Source organism: Ursus arctos, unplaced genomic scaffold (genome assembly GCF_023065955.2).
Source record: "Ursus arctos isolate Adak ecotype North America unplaced genomic scaffold, UrsArc2.0 scaffold_13, whole genome shotgun sequence".
Taxonomy (NCBI): domain Eukaryota; kingdom Metazoa; phylum Chordata; class Mammalia; order Carnivora; family Ursidae; genus Ursus; species Ursus arctos.
The window spans coordinates 26,012,119-26,023,602 of NW_026622797.1; the positions used below are offsets into that span (position 1 = coordinate 26,012,119).

Below are 11,484 nucleotides of genomic sequence, written 5' to 3' on the forward strand. Positions count from 1 at the left end.
TTTTCAGTATAGCTAAACTAGAACCAGATTGAAACATTCTGGGCATTATCCCCTTCTGACTTCATTACACTTGTCAGGCCTTGTATCTCAGCTTTGGAATTAGAAAAATATGCTTCCCTCTCCAGTTAGGACCTGCAGAGACCGGGATGGGGGCTGGGCAGAGGGTGGCACTTCTTTGGCAGAGGGAGACTTAGAGCAGAGAGTCGGTACTGGTCAAGTTTCCAAGGCTGGTGCTGGCCATTTGAAACCGATAGCTGGGACTTTTGACAACTCCAAACCTCCTGGTATTTCTTCTTATACTTGCTGGTATAAGCTACTCATTCACAAATGTGTGTAGCTGCCAACTCTCACACAATGGGTAGTGAATAAGATGATAATAATGTTGATTATGTCCTTATTATATGCCACTCTCCAGGCTAAGTGTTTGAAATGCCCTCCGCCACTTAAACCTCAAAACAGCTCCACTTTGAAGCTGAAGAAATTGAAGTGTAAGAAGTTTAAGCCACTTGCCCAAAGTCTACACAATCAGTCAGCAGCAGAGCTGCGATTGGAGCTGGGCCTGTTCACTCCGAGCAAGGTAAGCGCTGTTAAGTCTTAACTATTACTCTCAGAAAAGATCCTCCAGGATTTAAAATCTCAAGGCTCCTGTTTCTACCCTGGCCCCAGCCTCACAAACACACGGCAGTCCCTTAGTCAAACGTGGATGCCGGGCAGTGGCAGAATGTGGGCGTGGGAGCCAAATAAGACTTGGTTCCATCCTCGGGAAACTTTCTGGGCTAGTTGAGATGATGAAAGATGGTGTCTTTGAATGAACATCCTCAGACCATGCTCCCCTTACGTTTCTTTGGAAACAGAATTTGTCTTCTTTGTGTCCTGTCTGTTTGGCTCTGGCCCCTCAGTCCCTCCTGCAGCTGCTTTTGTCCCTCTGGGTTTACCCCTGCTGCTTGGTTTGAATTCAGTCGTGGGAGTAACAAGCCTGAAAGACCATGACCACCTCTGCCACTTCTGAGTGTCCCAAGGTAGCTGCTATACCATCTTGCCTTCCGGGATTTGTGACATGTTAATAGCGGTCAGGTGCAGGAGTGGTCTGTAACCCTCAGTTTTGCTCTCTCTGCATTTTCTCACAGTTCTTCTGCTGGAGTGACTGTCTCTGTTGAGGAGGCATCCTCAATCCTGTCCTCCCCCAGTGCTTACTGTCCTTTTCTGTCTTCTAAGACAAGGCTCTGGCATACACGTTTCCCTTTCTAAAACTTAACACGTGGGCAAAACCAATGAGGATTTTCTCAGTGGTAAATCAGAGGGAACAGTGGAGGAGGAACAGAGAGACTCTGTATGGGCGTATGGGAAAGGAAATATAAAATTTGGAGAGATTGGTGGAATAAATTGGAACCAAACAGATGCAGAGTGCCCCAAAGCCCTGCAAGGCACTTTAATTTCCGGGATCGTCTGTAGCAACATGAACAGAACTCCGCAGGGAGGAAGGGGTGCTTATTAACATCTAGTGGACACATAGGAGGAAGAAACCTGTTTCCTTATTAAATGAAAATCGAATTCTGATTATATGGAGCGTTTTGGAGAATTCCTGAATGATGTGCCATTTTTACTGTGGTGCCAAGGTCCGCATGTCACCAACCACAGAGAGTGAGCACGCGTGACCTCTTGGAGTTCGTCTGTAGGGTGGTGTCTGCAGCCTGTATGCGTATACCACATAAGGAAAAAGATGTGCGTCCCAAGATAGTGGGTTGGGGGAGGGCGCAGGGGGCAGGAGAAACCAGAGGCCGGAGAGGCCGATAGGACAATTGGGAAGGGGACCTGAATCTGACTCAGCACTAACTGTAGTTCAGGAGTCTTTCTTAATCAAGATATGGCCGTGTGTGTTCCTAAGACTGTATGGAATAGGGCACAGCAATCGTGGGTCAAACTAAAATTGCACGTTTCACGGCCATGGTGCCAATCTTCCTTTTTTCCCCCCGGCATTGTGCTCTGTTGTGAAGGAAGGTCCCCACACTAAACATATTTGGAAACAGCCTCTTGTGAGTATAGCAGATTAGTTATTGCAGGCTCGCTTTGAAGCCTGCTTCAAATTTTAATAACCCTTGGCTGGGCTCTGAGATTACCAGTGGTGCTCGCCTTCTCAAAGCCTGGTGCTGAGAAGACAATGCAGGCTCTCTGTGGGCTCTGGCTACAAGGAGAACTGCGATAAGTGATGTCATAGATTTCATTACGATATGAATGCCAACTTCTCCTGAAATACTACTTCTTATCTAGGCACCTCAGATCCTTTGTAGGTATTATCTGGGGGTGTGGAGAAACAAAGACCCACCGTGGTAAAGGGACGTAACTGAGGTAATCCAATGAGTCACTAGTAACAGGAACAAAGACCTTCCAGTGGAAGGGAGGGAGTTGATTCCCTGCCAAGCACAGCTCCTCTTACTCCATTTTGCCTGAAACTAGGGGAGGCTGAAACCTAAAACCTGTCAGAAAATTCATTTTCCCGTGAATTCTGGTTGAATTTCCTGTCAATACTTGGCTGAAGCCCCTGGAAAAATAATTTTATTTTACATTATGGATAAATATTCAATTCTTGGTTTCATTTCTGTTTCTGTGGAAGCTGCTGTTGATGACCAAATATGAACAATGCTAGATCTGAAGTGAGTGGTGCTGGCAACCAGATGGAATGCAGTGTGGGGTTTAGCAGTAAGCAGGATGTTAACTGAAATAAATTTGTTTTTATTTCGAAGAGTGTGGCCGTTGTGAAAATTGGCCTTTGATACTCCCCTTTTCTCTTCCTTTGTGCCTGAACTCCCTCGGTCCAGTTAGGGATGGCCATAATGTTTGTCTCCTTACCAGTCTTGCCTCCTCTCCCATCCTACCCCTCCACCACCACCTCATCTCCATAAAAAAAGAATTTTGGCTTTCACGTTTTCAGGGGCCTGTTTTCTGGGACTGGCTATCTAGTAAGGTAAATCATGTTCATTTTCAAAAAAAAAAAAAAGATTGCAATGTGTTACTGTGCTATATTTCTTGAGAAACATTCCTATTGAAATCAGAACTTCTTAGAGCTTAAATGGTGGAAATTCTAAGCACCTTAGCAGGCTGGAGAAGAAGCTGTTATATTTCCATGTGGGAGTCTGTAGTTGTAAGACACCCCATAGACTTAATAATGTGGGAGAATCAACCTCGTAATATTAAATGTACACACGGCCCTTCTTTTACTCACTGACAATGGGCTACATTCATTGATGTCATCACGTTCCTCTTTCTTCTCTCTGTGTGGGGAAGGAAAGACTTCTCCTCTCTCCTAGATTCGATAGCTGGGTCTATGAAATGGACTGACAGCAGCAGATTAACAGAAGAAAATGTATACAAATTTGATAATTTTTAATAGTACGTTCATGGGGACATCATAGGAAAACAGTGCATATCCCAAACAGTGGTGAGATTTGACAGCTTATGTAGAGGAAGGGAGGGAGGGATGTAGATAATTTAGGGGAAAGTAAATGGTTTTTAGGGAAGATGAATGGGCCCTTAGAAGAACAGGTAAGCGATGTGACAGTTTGTGACAAAGTTTGGGTGTGGTGTTAACATCTAGTCACTTCTCCTGGGATGAGTCAATCTTTGGTTAATGAAGCCCCTGGGTAGAGGATACATGACAATTCCGTTCAATTTGGAGGATCTGTCCTCTAGGCAGGTAAGGGAAGTTCACAGAAAGACTGTTCCCACATTTTCTATTATTCAAGTGCCTTTAGGTTGAAAAATTCAGTAACCCAAAGTATAAAATATGGGGTGGCATGTTCTGAACTTCATCAACACCAACCAGCCAAATTCACCCCTGTGGTGGTGTGTTTTCAGCTCAGCAAGAAACTCCACTTAACTTAAATTTGGATGCCTATTAGTTAAATAAAATATCTTTAAAAGATACATTATGATATTGTATTGAAGCTAAAAGAGAAAAACACAGAACAAAAGCACATGAAAATATTCTAAGAGAAGCAAGGGCTCATCATTAGAGAGATGATTGCTCTTTGGGTGTTTCTGGTAAAGCAGAAACCAGCGGCCTTTTCGGACCCTAAAGGAAAGGTCCCCACATAGAGATAAAGTTGTTTAAATATGTAGTGGAGATACAGACCATGCCTTGACGCTGAAGGCTTAGACAATGCCCAATTCCTCCCCAAAGGTAGAAAAGTACCTGTCACTGAACAGAGTGTCTTAAAGAACTAATTATCAGTTTCTAGTTGACCTTCAAGAGAAGTGTAAAGGAGTATAATTTCATGGTCAATGCTAACGTTCTAAGGAGGCCAGCAGAGGAACTGGGTTACTGGAAGCAGCCTGTCTTGGCACTTCTGTGCACAACTGTCAAGGGCACCAGTCAGCTCAGAAGAATCATAAAACTCCAAGAAGCCTGAGATCCAAACATGATGGTGACAGTTGAAGGAATTCAGGGCATGTCAACCCCAAAATATGCACTTTGCAATATGGATTATTTTGAGCTGAGACACTTGGAAAAAAAAAAAGTGCCTGGGGTGGCCTGGGTTTTTCACACTTGAAATAAATCTGCTGAAACTGTCTTGAGAAAACAATTACACGGGCATCGTACTTCATCTCCAGGATGAAATGTAATTTTCTACCGAAACAGGTGACTTTCATGGTATCTTAAAGAACTACTCCCCAAAATGTAACTCATTCCATCTCGGCTCTGAAATAAATGCTTAAGAAGAAATGCCTTGATTCTTCAGGCTCTCGTGACTGGTTCTTGGCTTCTCAGGCGGAACGGAACACTTATCCTTGGGTTGGTTCTCAATGATGTCAGACACCCAAACTTGAACAAATGAGAGATTAAACATCTTTTATTTATAATGAAGGAACTTAATTCATATGTACATTCCTGGCTTTGAACTTCAGGAAAATTACTGTACTGCTTGGGAGGTTGAAAAATTCTTGGCCCTGGGCATTTTAACAATAATCGCTCAGAAACATACAATCTGTTAAGTCTTATTCCCTAACTACAGGAGGGTTTTTTTGTTTTTGTTTTTGTGTGTGTGTTTTGTGTGTGTGTGTTTTGTTTGTTTGTTTGTTTTGATAACTGAACTATCCATGCAGAACTCTTGTTTTCAAAGTGCATTTCTAGATAGAGCTAAATCAGATGATTTGAGTGGAAAACTTACCACGACAAAATGTAAAAGTCTCCTAAGTTAATAATAACTCATTCTAAGTTTTAAAGCTTCTATTTTTCCGATGTTTTCTGAGTTAATACTTGCTTTACTTTTTTAAAAGCAATGTTAAGTCTTTAAGTTGAAAATTCTGATAGAAATCATTTTGAAAAACTTTAAGGAAATTGGTAGAACTTTCAGCTGAGCCAAGATATTCTTTTTTCCTCTTTAAATTGGTTTTATTTATCAAATGAAAGATTTGGAATACACTGGTCCCTCAGCGTCATTCCAACTCTAACATGTTATCCTTCTATGCTTCTGTCAAGAAAATTGTATATGGATTAATACTCCAGTGGGCTACATTTAATACAGAAATCTGACGACAGGGTCTGAATCACATTGCTAGGTTCAAAGCTCAGCTCTGCCACTTACTAGCTAACTGTCCTTGAACAAGTTACTTCAGTTCTCTGCTTTTAGCTCTCTGTTTGAAAAATGGAGATGATATTAGGACCTACGGTTATTAGGAGGGTTAAATAAATTGATACATGTGATGTGCTTCGAGCAGTCAATGACACATGATAATGTGAATTCTTATTATTTGCTCATTTTAGTGACAGGGCAAATCCTTTTTTTCCCGGGTTTGCTTTGCATTAATCATACAAGGCATTCCATGATTGTTTTCCATATTGTTGGGTAAGTATTATCTTATTTTGCAAGGGATTTCAGGAATTCCTTTATGCATTTACTTCTTTTTTTTTAAATAAATATAGAATTATAGAACTATGGAATGTTAGCATGTTATGGGGCTTTAGAAACTTTCAAGACCGATAATTCTTTTTCTTTTCTTCTTTTTTCTTTATGACAGTATTTTGGTCCTTTAAATAAACATTTTCCCCAGCTTTATTGAAGTATAATTGACAAATAAAAATTGTATACATTTAAGGTATACAATTTGGTGATTTGATATATGTACACATTGCGAAATGATTAACATACCGACCTAATTAACACACCTGTCATCTCTCATAGTTACCATATTGTGTGTGTGCGGGGAGAACACTTAAGATCCACTCGTAGCAAATTTCAAGAATCCAATATGGTATCATATTTTATACTATTTATATTATACTATTTTATACTATTTATATTATACTATTTTTCATTAAGCATTTGAATTTTTTGGTCCATTTAAAAAAAATAGCACAGCAAACCAATTTTAGTTCATATATGCTTATTTTTAATTCACTGAATGTATTGTTATGAGAATCAGTTATTTTTATGTAAGTGACTTGATTTCTTGTCAACATCATAATTTGCTTTTTAAAAAGATAAAAATTATATATTTTTATTAAGTTAAGGTGTACAATATGATGTTTTGGTATACATCTACATAGTAAAATGTTTAGTCAAGTTAATTGACATACCCACCTCCCCACATAATTACCATTTGTGTGTGTGTGTGTGGTGAGAGCATCTGAAATCTACTCTTTTAGCAAATTTCCAGTATGTGATCTAGTATTATAAACTGTAGTCATCATGTTATACATTATCTTTAGACTTATTCATCCTATATAATTGCAACTTTGAACTTTTTAACCATAACCTCATTTTCCTTACCTCCTGGCCCCATAGGTCACCATGCTAATCAATAGATCCCCAGGACTTAGTAACCTTATAACTGAAAATTACTACATTTGACCAAGATCTCCCTCTACCCAGGGATCCCTGAGTTCCTTGGAAATGATATGAAGGTCATCCTCAAAGCCATGCAGGATGGGTTCGGAAGGAGGGGCCTCTGTGGTCTCTCGTCCACTTCTACCAGAATGGCTTTGCTTCCGACTACTTTATGTAATTGCAATTCCTGGTAAGAATTTTCTGACTTAACACAAATTTTCTCATTTTACAGATGAAGAAACTGAGCCTCAGTGAAGTACATTGATATGCCCAGGGACACAAAGCAGGTGAATAAAAACCAGACTTCCGACTGCCCAATCGACCACATTCTACACCATGTTACCATGGAAACTTTCAAACAGATTAAAGTAAAAACAAACAAACTCACAAACAACAACAACCAAAAAAACCTCAGAGCATCACTAGGAAACACCGGCGTATTTTTGCCAAGTGGGGTTTTTCCACTTGATGAAAGCAGTGAAGACTAAACCAAGGGAACTAGAATTTAGAAGTTAAATAAGATGCCAGCAATTGGGCCTTTAGATTGTTTTATAAGATCTTCAGCACCTAAATTTGATTTTCTATAGAGAAATGAATAATTGCTTTTTAAATGAAGCAACTCAAGGAACAAATAACTCATATGTGTCAAGCACCATGGGATTCAGGGATGAAAAATTCCCTACAGCTGGAAGGCAAGCATTATAATTTGAAATTTCCTGACAGTTTTTGGAAGAAAAGAAATACTAACCTTTCTTTTCCAGGCCAAATGCCAAATTAGATAATTATCCTTTGCCCACTTTCTTTCCCCAAGCTGTTTTAATTAGATAAGAATTCTGCCTTCACTTCCTCTCGTGGACTGAATTGTGATGTTGGCACATGTCTTTTCAATAACCGTTAATGCCCTAGTTTGCTGAATGCTTTTCCCTTCAGAATGGAGGAAAGTTTTGCCATAAGTACCTGGCTTTCTTTTGGGTACAAAAAGCTTCCCAAGGAGCAGAGGGGTTAGGGGACAGATTGTTATGTTTCCCAGAACTAGATCTCCCAGCTTCAAGTCTGCTCCAGACATTCAGAGAAGAATTGGTAAGCCATACCTTTTCTGCTAGTCCCGGATATGTGTGACAGATATTAAAGGGAAAGCTGTAATACATTGCTCAAGAAACAATTAACCAGGTCAAAGTCTTCCAGTTCACCCTCCACCCTGCACCCTTTGCCCCACTCCTTGAAACGCTGCCTAAAGAAACAAAGGGTCCGTAGAGATACAGATGACATGCAGTCCACTGACCCTCCCCATCTTATCAGCGCCATGACTTCCCCACAGGAGCAGAACAGCAGGGCCCAATACCCGTTCAAGCAGGGCTTTATACTCCGCAAGAGCAGAGTTCTACCACTAACTACCCTACTAACAGCGTGGTTATTTCAGGTAAGTTATTCAACTTCTAGAAGCCTCTTTCCTCAGGCTTACATATTTTTTCACTTAAAATATCTTGGAGCTGTCCCATATCAGCATGTGTGATCTACTTTATTATTTTTTTGATGGCTGCACAACATTCCATTATATAGCTGTACTATTATCCAACCATTGATGTATATTAGGCTGCTTTCAGTCTTTTGCTCTAAGAGGCAATGCTGCCATGTGGGTGGGCCATTGCACACATGGGACGACGTCTCTTGTAAGTAGAATTGCTGGGTAAAAGACAATGTTTGTATTTGAAAGTTGGGGGGCACCTGGGTGGCCCAGTCAGTTAACCACCTGCTTTTGGCTCAGGTCATGATTCCTGGGTTCCCTGGGATGGAGCCCTCCATCGGGCTCCCTGCTCAGCGGGGCTTCTGCTTCTACCTCTGACCCTCCCTTCCGCTTGTGCTCTCTCTCATATGCGCTCTCTCTCTCTCAAATAAAGAAATAAAATCTTTTTTAAAAAGTTGGTAGATAATGTGAAATGGCCCTGCACTGTGGTTATCTCTTCATATTCTCGCCAGCCACGCACTAATGTTCACTGGAAGAGACATCTCGTAGTTTACAGAGCGCCGCTCTTGTCCTAAGGAAGGGGAAGCATCCTTTCGTGGTGTAAAGAGGTATTCTTATTTTCCTTTCTGTAACTGCTCACGTCTTGTGTGCATTTTTTTTCATTGAGTGTTGGACTTTTTCTTACCAAAGTATAAGAACTGTTTATAGACATGGAAATTAGCTTTTTTTGATGTATGAATTGCAAACGCACACACATACACACACGAACACAAACACATATTTTTGTCTTTTAACTTTGTTTTTTCAAGCAGAATTTTTAGAAAATGTTTTATAGCTTCTGGGTTTTTATCATCTTTGGACAGTTCTTTCTCAGTCTGAAATGAAAAAGTTAAAATCTCCCAAGTTTTTTCCCTTCCCTTCCCTTCCCTTCCCTTCCCTTCCCTTCCCTTCTCTTCTCTTCTCTTCTCTTCTCTTCTCTTCTCTTCTCTTCTCTCTTTCCAGATGGCCACCTAGTTGTTCCAATGCTATTTATTGAATAATACATCCATCTCCCACTGATTCTGAATTTCTGTGCATATTTTAATATATTGTTAGGCTTTCTGCACTGTTTTATCGATTTTTTATCTGTTATTTTTCAAAGAAAACATTGTTTTAATAATTTGAGTGTTAAAATATATTTTCAGATCTGATGAGTATCTATCCCCTAATTTTTTCAAGACTTTTCCTGGCTTATCTTGCTTGTTTACTTTTTCATATGAAGAATTCCCTTATCTAGTACCCCCCCTCAACAAAATTGACCAGTATTTTTGGGGGGCGTGTCCACTAAATTTATAATTTTTAAGGAAGACTATATATTTATGATGTTGAACCTTTTTATTCAAGAATATGATATGCCTCGGGGTGCCTAGGTGGCTCAGTCGGTTAAGTGTCTGACTCTTGATTTCGGCTCAGGTCATGATCTCAGGGTTGTGAGATTGAGCCCGCAGTTGGGCTCTGTACTGGGCATGGAGCCTGCTTAAGATTCTCTCTCTCCTTCTCCCTCTGCTCCTCCCCCTGCCTGCTCAATCTTTTTTTCTCTCAAATAAGTAAATCTTAGAAAAAAAAGAATATGATATGCCTCATTTTCATTTAATAATCTTTGTCTTCCTCGGTAGAAGTTTGTATATACAGATATTATAAAATGGAGATAAGGGCACCTGGATGGCTCAGTTGGTTGAGTGACCAACTCCTGTTTTCGGCTCAGTCATGAACTCATGGGATGTGAGATCAAGCTCCAAGTCCGGCTCCGTGCTCAGTGTGGAGACTTTTTGAAGATTCTCTCCCACTCCCTCTGTCCCTCCCCCCACTCATGTGTACATGTGTTCTCTTTCTCTTTAAAATAAATAAATAAATTTTAAAAAAAATAAAGTGGAGATATTACAAAGAGAGATAAAAAGTTATTTTTTTTAAGATGTTATTTATTTATTTGACAGAGAGACAGGCAGTGAGAGAGGGAACACAAGCAGGGGGAGTGGGAGAGGAAGAAGCAGGCTCCTAGCGGAGGAGCCTGATATGGGGCTCGATCCCGTAACGCCGGGATCACGCCCTGAGCCGGAGGCAGACGCTTAACCGCTGTGCCACCCAGGTGCCCCGATAAAAACAGTTATTATCTCAAAGAGATGGTAAGAATTAAATGAAGGTAATGTATAGAACCTGGTCTTTAGCCATGCTCGGAGGATATAATGTGAAAATGTGTGACAAATGCACACTTTATTGCTGCATCCTGAAGTACATGTGACTAATCCAAGAAGACAAATCAGTCCCTCAATAATCTGAAATTTCCATGATTGTGACTCATACTTGGCTCTACCCTGAAATAGAAACTATTCCTATCTTTGCCACTCCTCCCTATGCCCTACTCACCTTTGTGACAGGTGCAGCAAGGAGACCAGAAGTCCCACCAGGGGCATCTATGGCATCCTTGTTGGACGTGAGAGTTTGCTAGGTTATGGCTGCCCTGCCTCTCCAAGGAGGATATCAGCAGCGCCCAGGAAGAGGTAACTGAGTGGGCCTCCCGCTACAAATCTCTTGAAAACCGTGGACAGAATGAAGAAAATATTGCCAGATACTTTAAAAATTGTAAAGCTATTTTATTTCTGTTTTGAAGGTAGAGACTCTCCCTTTATAGGATAGTAGGGGGTTGGATTAAGATTGCTCAGTTGTCAGTCAAATGGACAATTATCATCTTCTGACACTCAGGGCCCCATATCCATATATTTTATATACCCTTAGAGCACACTCACTATATGCTCAGTATTGAACTAAATGTTTTATTTGCTTTGTCACATTTAATCTTCACAAAAAGATATCATTATCCCATTTTACAGATAGAATAACTGAGGTTAAGGTCACAGATCTAGAAGCTGACAAAACCTCTACTGGAGATTGGCTTGTCTCTAAAGTCTACAATACTAACCACAATGCTTAAGTTAGCAGATATTAAATAAGTTAAATAATATCAACTGTAAAAAAGTTAAAATACTATTTGACTGCTTGTGGGAGCATGCTCCTTCATCTGGGGTGGTAGCATGTGTGCTAGGTATTGTTAGGTAAGTATTCTTTTTGTTACTAAAATCACACCTCCACTGAGGGCTACAGTTCCTGGTCCTTCTTGAAATCAACCTGAAAAAATCCTGGGGAAATTAACTATCTTTT

At 40.4% G+C, this 11,484-nt stretch overlaps 1 long non-coding RNA gene across 1 annotated transcript; it reads left to right on the plus strand.

Moving 5' to 3' along the window:
• Positions 1-422: 422 nt before the first annotated feature.
• On the plus strand, positions 423-10,110 carry LOC130543506 (uncharacterized). Its single transcript, XR_008958885.1, has 3 exons — positions 423-577; positions 7,057-7,111; positions 8,143-10,110. It is a non-coding gene; the product is annotated as an uncharacterized LOC130543506 (long non-coding RNA).
• The last annotated feature ends 1,374 nt before the right edge of the window (positions 10,111-11,484 follow it).